This window comes from Tetrao urogallus (genome assembly GCF_951394365.1).
Source record: "Tetrao urogallus genome assembly, chromosome: 27".
NCBI lineage: Eukaryota > Metazoa > Chordata > Aves > Galliformes > Phasianidae > Tetrao > Tetrao urogallus.
The window spans coordinates 1066098-1080910 of record NC_136840.1 but is presented as its reverse complement, the minus strand read 5'-3'; positions in this window follow the sequence as shown (position 1 = coordinate 1080910).

Here is a 14813-nt window from a genome sequence, read left to right as displayed (position 1 = left end):
ATATTGAGGCGAGTTTCCTCCCAAATGTCTTGAGCAAATATTTGCCAGTCCCTAAGTAGTGATTTTAGGATAAGAGATAAGCCAGGGGGAAGCTCAAAGGAGAAATGGGCACCCGCCCCCAGATTTATGAACTTCTAGCCCTCACATAAGTCCTAAAAATCAAGATATTTTAGAAATTTGGCATCTTTACTTCGAGATTTCCTATATTGCTTTCAAAACAGATTCCCATTCTTCTCCCATAGCAAACAATGCCAAGTGTTTCTGTTTTTTTCTTCCCACTAATGAAAACCAACTTCAAATCTGCTCACTGTTCTTCCATCTAGACCTGCTAACATGGGGGTGGGGGGAATATATTGTTTTAAAATGGAGAATCATTGCATTTATCTGGACAAACGTGAACTCTGCTGAGTGCTACAGAAAAGCTATTTGAGTTCTCCATATGCTCAGCAGGGTTGGCTAAGCCTGGGAGCACCCACATCACACATGTTCTACCCAACTCCTCTTCCCCACCCTGCCTTCAGCAGATGCTAGTAACATCAAGGCATCTGCTGCTGCCTCACAAGTTGGTTTTCTGTGCACTGGGATTTGAAGGATGCTTGCTGTAAAATAAACCTATCACAGCAGCTGGAGAGCACACAGTGGATGAAGGTGACGATGTGAGTCTCAGAAGGAAAGGGAAATCGCTTGTTCCCAGTTTCCCTTTGAGTTTTTAGAGCCTAACTTTGAACTCTATTCTAATCTTAGACACGAGTGATTAGTTTGAGCCACAAAATCCAGCCCAAGCTCCAGAGCTGAGCCATTGTATTTACCCTTTCCTTCAGAAGAGTCCATCATGGTGGGGATCCTCACCTCTACATGAATGTCAGAAGCAAATGGAGTGAAAAACTCCTTTCTGTTGCTGTTCATTAAAACTGGCTACTGATTTTGTGTTGGATGCAGATGTTGGTTTTGTCCACGGTCTGCTGGACGTATTCTCCTTCCCCGGCCCCAAGGACTACATGCTGTGTTACTTCAACCAGGGATGCAAGCTAACAGCACATTACTAAACAAAGATCTCGCCATATTTCTTAAGGTTTTTTCAAACTCACTGACCTTTAGGAAAAGGAATTCAACACATAAATGTTATTAATGCCTTCATTTATGTACTGATATGCTTTAAAACCTCTGGCTCCCCAGCTCCATCTGTTCCACCTACAAATCATAAATTCCTAAGCTTAACCTATGTATTTGGATCCTAACCCAACCTCTATTAAACTCAGCAAGAAAATCTGATGGTTTCAGTGGCTAGTGGGTCAGATTCTTGGTATGAAGGTTAATTTTTAACGATTTTTTAAATAAATGCTACGAAGAGCTGTTGTGGCAAGGTTCATCACTTCTACTGATTCCATAACTCTGGTCATTTTCATAAGCCTTCAAATAAAATTTCCCCTGCTTGTTCATTGGCAACTTCAACCCCTAAAGGCTACAAAGAGCATTTGGAGAAAGACTGCAAGAAATGAAAAACTGTCCCAATAGAGCTGCTCGCTCAGAGCCAGAAACAAATCTTCTTGTCAAAACAAGAAACAAACCGGATGGGAACGTGCCCATAACCAGATGGTGCCCTGTACACCAGATACCCAAATCCTGATTGCACCTCTCCCTCAACACTAGGCTGTAAAGTTCAGCAAGTGTTTAAAGAGTCCCACACTGCACTGATGTCACTCACCAGCCAGCAGAGAAAGCAACAAATCATTGAGCCTTGCTTCCCTCTTCTGTCTCCACCAAACTGACAAGATACAACATCAACAGGCAGCAAACACACTCCAGCTGACACTATAATCAACTTGCAGCTCACTAGCTTAAAAGTGTACCACTGCTCTCACTGTGTGGCACTGGATTAAAGTCAGATTTTAAGAATTCAGTCTTAAGCTCTGTTCAGTGAGCAGGGGCATCGCGTCACCTCCCAGATCAGATCCTGAGCAAATGCTATTCAGCACCGAGTAGCAATGTGAGTCAGAAGGCAGCACAGGGATGGCCAGGGACTACAACATCTTTGCACTGTACTGAAATAGAACAGTGACCAGTTAACCAAGGGATCTGTGCAATTGTAAAGCAGTAGTAACAATTTAAGTATATTTTTGGCGCCCCTATCATTCAACACAATTTTCTCAGTGCAATTGGGAACTAGATGATCTTTAAAGCCCCTTCCAAAGCAAGCTGTTCTACTACTCTATAATTAGAGATGGGACACAACTAAAGGGTCTAGATAGGACTGTTCTAGTGCTGTGGCAAGACACATTGTCCCAGAAAGAGCTGCATTAGAAAAGCTGCCTGAAGTGGCTGTTTTTCCTAGCCTGTCCATGACCATTTATTTTTACTATTGCCCTTCTGAGATTTTTCCAGTCCAACTGCAAATGCAGTTGTTCCCTAGCACAGTGGAGCATGCCAAAACAAATAACAAGACTCCTCGAAAACAAATTGTCTTACTGCTTAAAATACTTGAGGTAACCTAATACATCAACTAGAGAAAACAGCATGTATGATTACCGACTGGAACAACTATTTTTCCTACCAAGGGCATGCCTTTGGAGTGAGCTCAGATATCATCTTTCCCCTACCTGTATTCACACACAAGAAGGCTTCAAATAAAGCAACGTTTTCTCCCTAGGATAGTCAGTCATCCTTAGAGAGATGCTAAAATGCAAAACAAAGCTGTCACTTAAACTGATTGTCTGCCTTTCCAGCAGTGAGGATGTCAGGTCAGCTCTTTGGGGTGCTGAATGTCTTCCCTATGGGCTGGCTGGGAAAAAAAACAACAGCTGCATTTCCTGAACCAAGTCATGGATTGGAACTTGTTTTCCTCTGCAGTGCTATGAAAACAAGACCTTATGAAAGGTCTATTAGAAAACACAAACAACAAACCAACTCAGAGAAAGCCACCTCTTGGTCGTCAGAGAAGCCATGCAAAATGATGGGAGATTTGAGTTCAAGTTCTCCTCTACCTGATGGGAATCAGGAGCATGGAGCTGAATCACTCCTACCCAACAGAATGATCCTTTCCTAAACTTGCAGGATCCACCTGGAAGAAATCAGTGCCATGGAAGAAATCAGTGCCTAGTTTGACAGTTTGATGCACAGAATGCTTCTTTGGGATATGGGAAATCAGCAGAGCAGAACGGGGTACCCAGCTCTTTTACAGCCCCGGGAATCCCCTAATGGCAGTGCTCTGTTCCCCAGCCTCCCACACAGGGCTGTAAATTCCATCTAGAGTAAAGTTTCTAAGCCATAAACAATATGCTTCCCCAAAAAGCTGTGTGTTTGAAAGATAAACATGCTGCAACCAGCAGCTTTTCCTAAGGAAACGACTCTCTGGGGTGTTACCGTGTGAGATGTGCAGCCTACATGTACACAGAAGACAGAGAAATACCCCTCTCCAAACCCAGGAAAAGAAGCAGAGAAGAGCACAAGGAATCCCAGGCATCACACCTCCAGGACCCAGCAAATATACCACAAGTGAGAACACAGTACAGTCTGAAACTGCTTTGCAGGATGGTAATTTATAGCCCGGCTGAGGCCTCGGTTCCACATTAGCACCCAGTTTAGCACACTCACTCCACCTGAAGAATACTGTCTACCAAGTGACACCTACACGGAGCAGCAGCTCTGCTGCAATTCCTGGCTTTCAGCCTCTTGTGTAACCCAGACGTGCCCTAACTGAAGCTCACTGCATTTGATTGGAATCTGGTGAACTTTCTGCAACACGCTGAAGGCAGTTGAGGATGTTCCTACCCAAAATCCCAGGATATTTTCAAAGCAGCACTGAGAAGCTCTATGTGCAAGCAGACGCCTACGTGTGCACAGAGGTATCCAAGTTAATCTGATTAGGCCCACTCTCTGTTTGCCATCAGTTCTGCAGTCCTACAGCATCTCCTCCCTGCACCCACACACATCTGGTCCTGCTCATTTTCTTTCCTAAATAAACTTCATAGAGGAAAGCAAAGTTTCCAGGGATTAGGCTTATTTTTTTATTTTCCTATCCTCTCTGAACTTCAGCTGCCTGGATCCCACAAAGTGTGGCTGTGCCACATCTGGAAATGCCCTCTCAGGTACAGCAAATGCTACAGAAGAGATAAGCAGCGTTCAGTCCCTCTGTTTTGCACTCAAGGATACACACAACAAGCCTAAGGCAGTAAATGTCAGCTTGAATGAGAATCACTTTCTGACTGCAGTGGCAGCTCTCATGCTTGCAGCCTCTGCAAGATCAGAGCTCTCCCTGCACAAAGGATCCATCAGTCCGGTTTTCCCCTCGGTCCCATCATTCACATCTCACTTTGACACCAGAGCTTCCCTGCCTTGGGGATTTACCCCAGTGAAAGCCATAGCAGTCCAGAAGTGCAAAACACCGATTTCAGAGATGAAACTCAACTTGGCTTCCAGCAGCAAAAAGGCAGCGGTGCAAACAGCAATGCATGGTTCACTCAGTCACCGCCAGCTGGGAGCACCCCTACAGCCAGCATCAGCACCTCCTGCCCAAGCAGAGACAGGCAATCGTGCACCCAAGTCTGCTCCAGATTGCCCAGTGGAATGCTTTAATTGACAGCCTTAAACAAGCCTACTCATTATGTGGTTGGAAAACAATCCTGCAGCATGCTTTACCCCCTGCAGACACAGCACAGGTCCCTGCTGACTCAATTAACCCCACAGTGGTTTCCTGGCTGGGTGAGGCTTTGCTGGGTGCAACAACAAGCTGGAATGCTGGGCAGGGAGACAGGAAATGCTCAAAATCAGATCGACTTCTGGGGAGAATGTATATGAATTGAACCATGGCAAAGGCACGCAATATAAGACTCCTTATACCTGCAGGAGAAAGCAGGCTGGGGAAGGAGCCAAAGGGCTTTGGCAAACCCCTCTGCTACTCAGATGGGCAAAGGGGGAGAGAATAACTTGTGCAGGGCAGCACAAAGTGTGCTGCTCCAACAGCATGGACATGCTGAGCAGCTTTGTGTCCACATCACCGATTCCTAAAGGAATGAGTGCTTGCCCTGTGCTACCCTTCTGCCCTGTACCACCTGTTTTCATGAATTTGTGGGATTTTAGTACCTTTCAGGATTCTTGTGCTATCTCAATCTGGTCACCGGGTTCACAAGCACTTCAGTTCCACACGTCGTGTGTGTCTTGTTTCCTTAAGAAAGCAGACTTATTTTATTTTTAATGCTTCCTCTCAGTGCGTGGCTTGAGGCAACCCATTCTCCTTCTGTTTATCCATCTGTGAATGTGAGAGAGCAGCTACCCTCCCCACAGTGACAGATGCTTCATTAATTCCAAGGGTGAAACTCATTCCCCTGCAGACAGCCAGCACAGGACCCAGAAAGCACCTGCACTCCACTTCAAGGGTTGCAGTGAAACTCAAGCAGCATGCATACAGATGGTTGTGAAGGTGAAATCCCAGTCTTCTCAAGTCAGCTGAAGCAGATGCATCTGGTCCTACGCTGCTAGAGGAGCATTCCCATCACTCAGGGACAAAAGCTGAGGTCCCACTACTATTCCTTATGTTTAACAGAGGTGCTGTCATGTTTCCATTGGGCATCCACTTGTGTTCCACCTGCTGTCATGTTACACCCCTAGAACCAAGGCCTTCCAAATGACTGAATGCATCCTGAGTAAATTTTCATATGATACCACGCTTTGGGGAAGTGTCAATCTGCCTGAAGGTAGGAAGGCCCTACAGAAGGATCTGGTCAGGATGATTGATGGCTGAGGCCAATTGTATGAAGTTTAACAAGACCAAGCGCTGGGTCCTTTGGTCACAACAACCCCAGGCATTGCCACAGGCTTGGGAAAGAGTGGCTGGAAGGCTGTGTGGAGGAAAAGGATCTGAGGGTGTTGGTCAATGGTTGGCTGAACACGAGCCAGCAGTGTGCCCAGGTGGCCAAGAAGGCCAATGGTATCCTGGCTTGTATCAGCAACAGTGCAGTCAGCAGGAGCAGAAGGCGACCACCCCTCTGTACTGGCACTGGCAATGCCACATCTCTAGCGCTGTTCAGTGTTGGGCCCCTCACTACAAGAAACACATTGAGACTATGGAGTGTGTTCAGAGAAGGGCAGCAAAGCTGTGAAGGGTCTGGAGCACAAGTCTTATGGGGAGCATCTGAGGGAACCCGGATGGTTTATCTGGAGGAGGCTTAGGGGAGGCCTCACATCTCTCTACAACTGTCTGAAAGAAGGTTGCAGCGAGAAATGGGTTAGCCTCTGCTCCCAAGCAACAGCAATAGGACGACAGGGGATGACCCTAAGTTGCACCAAGGGAGGTTTAGATTGGATAATAGGAACAATTTCTTCTCTAAACTAGTGGTAATGCATTGGTACAAGCTGCCCAGGGAGGTGGTGGGGGTCACTGTCCCTGGACATGTTCAAGAACTGTGGAGATGTGGCACTGAGGGATGTGGTCAGTGGGCATGGTGGGACGGGTTGGGGTTGGACTTGGGGATCCTAGAGGTCTTTTCCAACCTTAATGATTCTGTGATTCTAGGTACCAAATACAGTGCATCCAATATCAGCACCCAGGGCTGTGCTACACTCCAGCACTAACACCAAAAGCACAATTCAAGCTCTGGTTGAATTCAGGTGCTTTGCAAATACCGATCCAAAGTTGTTCTACAAGAACACAACATCCACAGGCAAATGCTTCTTACATATCGATCGCTATTTCCTGTGCCCTATAGGACTACTCAAACATTTTACACTGGAGAGCAGATGCCATATGGGTATGTAGGCTCAATTAGCACATGCTGACAGATAGCAAGACACTTTAAAAAATAAAATAAAATTCAAAGTCTTGGCAAGCTTGAAAACTTACTGTATCGATTATGTCATATCACATCTTCTGGTGCTTTAACTTTTGAGGTTTCTATGCAAAATGTAATCAGAAGAGCAACAAGGAAAGGATTAAATGGAAGAAGCTCTGGAAGGCACTGGTTGGGATCAGCAAACGGCATGGCAGAGCCCACCCTGCCAGCTCCCCTTGCCAAGGATGGGCAAAGGCCCTTCACAGAGCAGACGCGTTATTACTCACACATCTCTGACTGCCCAAACTGATCTTAAAGCACTTTGGCAGGTCCCAAGGGTCATTAGAGATGACTTCCTCTCTGCATTAATAATGAAACGGCTCTTAACCAAAATTAAACTGGAGCAGCTTAATAGCATTTTAAAATTGACAAATCTCGGATAGTTCATTTCTTATTCCCCTCTTGCCAATACAGTTAACAGTGGGAGAAAACTTCAAGGTTTTCCCTCTTAAGAAGTGCTGAAGAATCCTCAAACCTTGTACTGGATGGAGACATGAGCAGCCGCCCCTTTGATTAAAGAATCTGTCACCTCCTTCAGTGCCACGCAGACAAAAATGTGCTTCAGCAAAACCAGAAACAACACCTGGCTCTCCCAATGGAAAAAGTGATGTTATTCTGAGATACGAGCTCATCCTCTGCTGTTATTACTGAATTCTTTCCATATGTATGCACATATACAGATTTATGTTGTGTACCTGCTACTCCACCACACAAATTCAGCTCACATCTTGCAGAGAGCACCAACTGGACACAGCACATGACCCTTTGCCTCCTGGTAAATGACCATCTGTACCTGCAGACACTGGTATAGATCCTCATGAAAAAAAGCAGGAGTCTTTCCAAGCCCACCTATGTAGCTTAGAAGTCACTCTAGATTTTCAAAATACAGCAGAAATTTAAGCATCAGGAGCTTCACCTAAGAGGTAGGGAGTTCTGCAAAGATTTTTGAGATAAGATTTGTGATTTTCAGTCAGTTGGGATAATACTGGCACAGTAATCTTGTTGAGTTTTCTGTCTTTGCTCCAAAGCAATGTGGCGGTTTTAACTGATCCGGGATGTAAATCTCAGCCGTGATAATGACAGCATGAGCTTGCCCTCCCAAGGTCTCAGCAGAGGCTGCTTTGGAGGACGCTGGACCATTTTCAGTTTTATTTCATGGCTGGACATGGAGCTGGCTATGGGTTTGCAGAGAGGCATTTTGATGCTCCAAGTAAACTCAGTGTCCGTGGGCAGAAGGTGTTCAAGCTACAAAGGCTCAACCACTTGTTGCCCCAGTGCTATGGAGAAATAGATGGAGACTTGCTGATCAAACAGCAACAGGGAGCAACTCACTGCTCTGCTCTGTGCTGAGAATCTCTCTTGTACAACTTTATATGCAGCAACTGGAGGGGAAGAATTTGAAGATCAAGGAATGGTTGCACGTCTGAAGAAGACGACAAACGACCTCTCCTAGCTTTGATCAAATAGCAAAAAGGGAAACATCTTTGGCTGTTTTGAAATGGGAAAAAAATATGGCTCACAAAAAGAGTGTTTTCTTGGATGAGACAAGCAGAAAAGCATGTGGCAGAGCAGATTTCCAGGGTGCTTTCAGAAAACTGCTGCAAAGCCTGTGGCAAGAGCTTCAGCCTTCGACGCCATGCCGGCTGGCAGCCTGCAAGCCATCTCCTGCCACTGTCCTGTTGCTCTCAGATCCATTTCCTTCACCAGCAACCCCAGCAACTGCTGCTCAGCTCCCTGTACCCCCTCTTTGCCCCTCATCCCCTCTGTACCACTGCTCTGCTCACTTATGCTAAGCAATGACTGCAAAGGGAGCACAAAAAGGAACAGCTGCTTATTCCCATGGTGCCAGCCTCTTTCCCCCTCCCCACCTCACTGTGCTTCACAAATGCTGCGCTGATGTTTGCCTACAAGTGCCTTCCTGCAGCAGCTGATCCTGAGATAGGCTGTCATCCCCCAGCTCTCCTTTCCTTAAAGGCAGAAGGATGTCTCAATGCTCTTGCTGTTCAAAAGCAGCAGGTTGCCCAGGGTCCCATCCAATATGGCCTTGAACACCTCCTGGGATGGGGCACCCACAACCTTTCCGGGCAGCCTGTTCCAGCACCTTACTGAGGAGAACCCTCCCATCAGATTCTGATGCTTTCACATTGCAGTTCAAGGAAGATGGGGAACTTGGCAAGGAATAAGAAGAAAAGCAGCATAGCAATGTCTGCATTGTACAGAAAAACATGAGATAATTTGTATAGAATCCCAGACTCTTATAAGTTGGAAAGGACCTCGAGGATCCCAAGTCCAACCCCAAGCCGTCCCATCCTGCCCACTATGTCCCTCAGTGCCACATCTCCACAGTTTTTGAACACCTTCAGGGATGGTGACTCCACCACCTCCCTGGGCAGCCTTTGCAATGCATTACCACTTGCTTAGTGAAGAAATTTTTTTCTCACTTATCTCCATATTGTGCTCGACCTTCAAACTACAGCACCCAAGCAATAACAGATTTTGATGGAAGATTTCGCTTCCCCAAGAAAAGTTCCACTGAGACACAGAGAGGGAATGTTGATTTAAGCAGCTATGTAAAAAACCCTTCTGTTCTTCTGGATAAACTCAACTTCTCTGCTAGGTTAAGTTAAATTTAAGCCATTTTCCCCAAATGCAAACTTTCTTCAATTTCATTAAAATTGCAAAGTAGTCTATCAAAAGTGTACTTTCATGACATACAGTTCTCGGGCACCATATTTCATATGGATGTAATTATTCTAGCTATTCATCACAGAACCACAAATCCAACCTTCAAACACCATCGTAATACAAGATTCACTGAATCCAGCTGATATTAAATATCAACAGGGCTCCATTATCAGTTTTTGTATCTGAACACTGTAATATCAGCTATTACTCTTTTATATTAAAGTTGTATCTTTGGAGGAGAAATACTTCCCTTGGCAACAATGGTAAATGTTAACTACCTTGAATATTTCAGTTATATATACATTATGCATAAGATTGTGATCTGCTAAACAATAATGGAGAAAAGCAGAAAGCGACAAAAAGATTTGCTTTGTGAAAGATTTCTTTCTGTTCTCTGAGAAAAAGCACATGGTATATAATGGAAAAATATTTGGAATAATGTGTCAAGCCTTTTTCCACTGGGATGCAGAAATCTGATAGAGTATTTCTGAAAGAACAGAGTTCTGCATAGCAAAACAAAGCATTAAAATAAAATGGCTAATGTTATTTGTATGACAGTAATGCCTAAAGACTCCAAGCAATACTGCTGTGAATTATGTAAGGCACTATGCATGCAAACCAGAAGAGCTCCTTGTCTTTCCTATGTACTGAATTGTAAACTGTTCCCAGCACGGATCAAGTACAAACAGTTGGCATACACAGATCAAAGCAGAGCAGGAAGAGAACCCAGGCTTTCCCAGATTTAATGTAAAGCACAACCCAGTCCAGTCCCTCAATCCAGCTGCTTCCAAGCAACACAGTGATGTGTTATTCCCACATCCAGGATCCCACCAGTCAGCAGGGTTGACCTTAAGCCCCAACCTCTGATACCTGAGAGCAGACCTTATTCTGAAGAAGCATGCATGCAAATCATCAATCTTTCCACTTCCCAGAACGTAAAGCGACATAAACCAGCATTAGGATCAGGTTTAAATTACTGTTTACATTGATAAGTAAATTGAAAATTACATTGCTTGCATGCATTACACAAGCTAATTCCACACGCCGATTTGCAAATATTTACCAAGCTCTAACTCAGTCATTAAACTCGATACTTACAAATCATTTGGAAACCAGTTTATGTCAACTTCATTTTTGATGGAGTGAAATGAGGCATTAATGGGTAGCGAGACAGCTGAACCTTCCCATCCTGGTTTGTTCACATTCACAAGGCAGGAGAGAGCTTATCAATATCAAGGCTCAACAGCCTCACCCGTGGTGCCAGCTGCAGCAAGTTACCTTATTTGATGCTCTCCTTCAACAAGTCACTGCTCCTTCCCATTGCCAACCATTTCCACCACCACTTAACACAAAATTACAGAATCGTTAAGGTTAGAAAAGACCTCTAGGATCCCTAAGTCCAACTCCAACCCATCCTCACTATGCCACTGACCACATCCCTCAGTGCCACATCGGGGCAATGGCCGCAAGTTGTATCAGAGGAGGTTTAGGTTGGATATAAGGAAGAACTACTTTTCTCAGAGAGTGGTCAGGCACTGGAATGGCCTGCCCAGGGAGGCGGTGGAGTCGCCGTCCCTGGCAGTGTTCAAGAGGCGTCTGGATGACATGCTGCATGATATGGTTTAGTGCTTGTGGTGGCAATGGTGATGAGGAGGACTGGATGATCTTATAGGTCGTTTCCAACCTTGTGATTCTATGATTCTATGATCTCCACGGTTCATGAACATCTCCATGAACAGTGATTCCACCACCTTCCTGGGCAGCTTGTACCAATGCATTACCATTCTTTCCCAATTGTTCCTAATATCCAACCTAAACCTTCACTGCTGTAACTTGAGGCAACCACTTGATCCATCTGTGGCCGTATTCACCGCTTGGCCACACAAGCAGGTACTTAAAGCAACAAAACAAGAAACAGGAATATTAAAATGATTGCTACCACTAACTTGTCATGCTATGCCCAAAAAAGAAATATTATCTGTCTTGTATTTATTTACCTGTATACTTTAACTAATTCAAGCAAGACTCATGAATTCAAGGCTGTCTAGGGAGGTGATGGTGTCATTATCCCTGGAGGTGTTCAAGAACCATGTGGCACTGAGGGACATGGTTAGTGGGCAATATTGGTGGTGGGTGGATGATTGAACTAGATGATCTTATTGGTCATAATCATCTTAATGATTTTATGATTCTAAGATACTGCTTTTGAAATTGAGAGGTCTGTCTTAATCACCCCGATGCCAGAAGGAAGCAACTCCAAGAATCAGCAGTGCTGCAAAGATGTTTCTTTTAGGAATGCTGTAACTATTCCCTTCTGGATCAGGATTAGGATGCCTTTGCTCACTGTAAGTAGTGCTTGACTTTTTTACATGCTCCAACTAATTTCACCAAGAGCACTCAAACTGTTTAGCACCAGGATGAGCACTGCAATCTAGCATTTGATATCTTCCACATAAAACTTTCAAGCCTATAGATATACTTCTATGTAGATTATAAATAGCCCCAGATAGTAACACTTGTTCACCTATAAACTGATTTTATAAAAGTAAAATGCATCTATTACGGATCTATGAGAAGCTACAGGTGCTTTTAAAACTTAAGTCAGAAGGTCCTTAACAGCATTATAGAATCAAACTGATTCTTGAATAATATAATTACTACTAGCCATTTTTTTCTGATGTCATTTCTATATTTCAGATGGAAGTAGTACTTGTAGTCATTGCAGTTTGGTACAAAAAATACTTTACTCATGGTTGGGCTTGTGGTTGGACTCAGTGATCCTAGCAGTCTTCTCCAACAGTAATGATGCTGTGATTGATGTCAACAAAGGCTGCACCAGTTTGCAGCCTAAAATCTTATCAGCTGTCTGTAATTGAATTGTGGTAGGCTTTTACAATGGTAAGTTTTTAATCCTGTTTAAACACGTGCCTTAAATTTTGGTCACCTTCTGATAATATGTCAAGTTACACACATTACCTGCTTGTCTACATATACCAGGTATTCCCATGGTAAGTGTCTAGGTGAGCTCTGTGTTTCTATTTGTAATCCATTTTAGAAGTCAAGTAAGAAATGCACACTTTTGTTCTGCAACAAAAAGAAGCCAGGATGGAGACAGACTGCATTAAGACATTCAAGCATATGATGAGGGGACTACATGCAGCTGGCCCTTGACACGTTTGTAGGAAACTATCATCCCTAGTTCAAGTAAGGACAACATGGTTAACAGTTGAGATTTTTGATGCATATGGAGGGCATTACATTTAATTACCCAGCACTTTATTGCCATTTTCCCCAGAAATGTTTAAAGGTCTCTGTAAACTCATTGCTGAGGATAAAATAAATGAATGTAGGCTCCTCTAAGAGCATTCAGCATAAAGCTTATCGCAATGTAAAAGCTGATATTGAAGAATCGTTTCAAAAGAGAATCCAAACAATTTGATGGACACAAAAGAAATAGCACAGAAACGAATTGTTGACATTTCCTTCATATTCATACAGGGCTAAACTTGCGATAGCTATTGATTTTTTGTTTTCTTCACAAGTACATATACATTATTTAATACAACTGAACAGTTTGTAAACCAACTTTCTTGTGCTTTTGAAATATTGATGCCTTTTAGAAGGTTGAAACCTCTACAGTAAATCTCAGTTCCATGGATAGTGTCTGAAATAGTGCACCTTAATCTAAACAAAAGCAAAAACTAAGTATTTTTTCCTAATTCTATGGGTGTTCTTTATGGTTTTTCTAAAAGTTGATGTTGAACTGTATTCTATGACTCCCTAAAACCAAACATCAATTTCTTTTCCTTGTTCAAAAGGGCTTATTTTCTTTTCCAAAACGTCCTTTCTAGCAAGTTCAAAGATGTTCACAGTAGACCAGCAGCATTTTTAATTTAGCAACATCCCTCCTACCTTGGCCAAAAAAAATCAATTGCTTCACAGAACAGACCAAGAGAATTCCATGTAAACAATAATCAAAAATCTCCATAGATTAGCCACTGTCAACAGTTTATGGGCTCATCTGGACTGGTTCCATGGCTAGTGGAGCCATAACAGCCATCAGCTTCCCTTTGGGTCCAGGAGGACAAGTGGGATGTCTTGCTCAGCTTCACCAGAGCTGCCAGAGCCACCAGCCCCTTCCTCTATGCGACACCCACTTCTGCTCTTTAAGCACTCTGACAGCCCAAGAACATATAGGTGGGGAGCACAGAATTTATATCAGTTGTGGATTGAGTCTTGTGATACCTATAGAAATGAGAGGGCTGGGCTCAACCTTCTTGGTCCTAAAGCATGTCACCTTGATCTACAGCTTCCACATTCTTCAGAAAACTCAGTGCTGAAAACATACCAACACTCTGTGTGCTCTGCTAATACAACCATGAGAAAAAAGCTTCTGATGTTTTTCAGGTGTGCTTTCCACAGGGGTTTGAGTCAGGCAGGCGGCTGCCTGTAGGCACACAGAGGGAGATCCAGAGGCAGAAAGCAGAGAGAAAGCAGTTACATACCTTAACACATTCAGTGATCTTGCAAACCTGACAGATTCAGTCTTCAGCAGAAGAAAAACAGGGAATTAGAGAGGATGTCAAGGAACTATTAGACGTTGTGTTGAGGGACATGGTTGAGAGAGAACTATTCGTGATAGGTGGACAGTTGGACTGGATGATCTTGTAGGTCTTTTCCAACCTTGATGATCCCATGATTCTATGTCTCTACATTCAACTTGCGGCCCAGCTCACATCATGGTGGTGGCTCTTCCTCTGCCCATCACTCACAACAACCACCCAGCAGTGCCCTGCTAACACTGTCTGGGCAGAAAGCAGTGCACAGAGCAGTGTTGGTTCAAGTGCTGGCAGTAAGTTTATGGATTTTGAGTACATTTTACAACATGGTCCTGCGAAGGGCAAAAAATACGCAGCCATGCTTTCTGTTGTGATAAGGAAATTTGAGAATTGGTTTCAAGACTGCTAAAAAAATAATCAATTTTTTGATTTCTTTGTGACTCCATTTTCAGTCAATGTAAGAACATTGTGAATTTTCAAATGGAATGCAGAGTTGTAATCAAAAATTTGATCTCATCTTTTTATAAGCTCTCTCTTACCAGAGAGAAATACCCCTCTCCCCACATTCAGCCTTATTCATGTCACCACTTTTTGTCAGTATGTTCATCTGTGAACAATTGTTTTCCAGGACTAGGCACAGGAGGAATAACATTTCATCAAAAATCTCTACTGATCTCCTTCAGAACTCACTAAGAGTTGCCACCACTGCCATTAAACCAGCCTGATGCATTAGTTTCACAAAAGC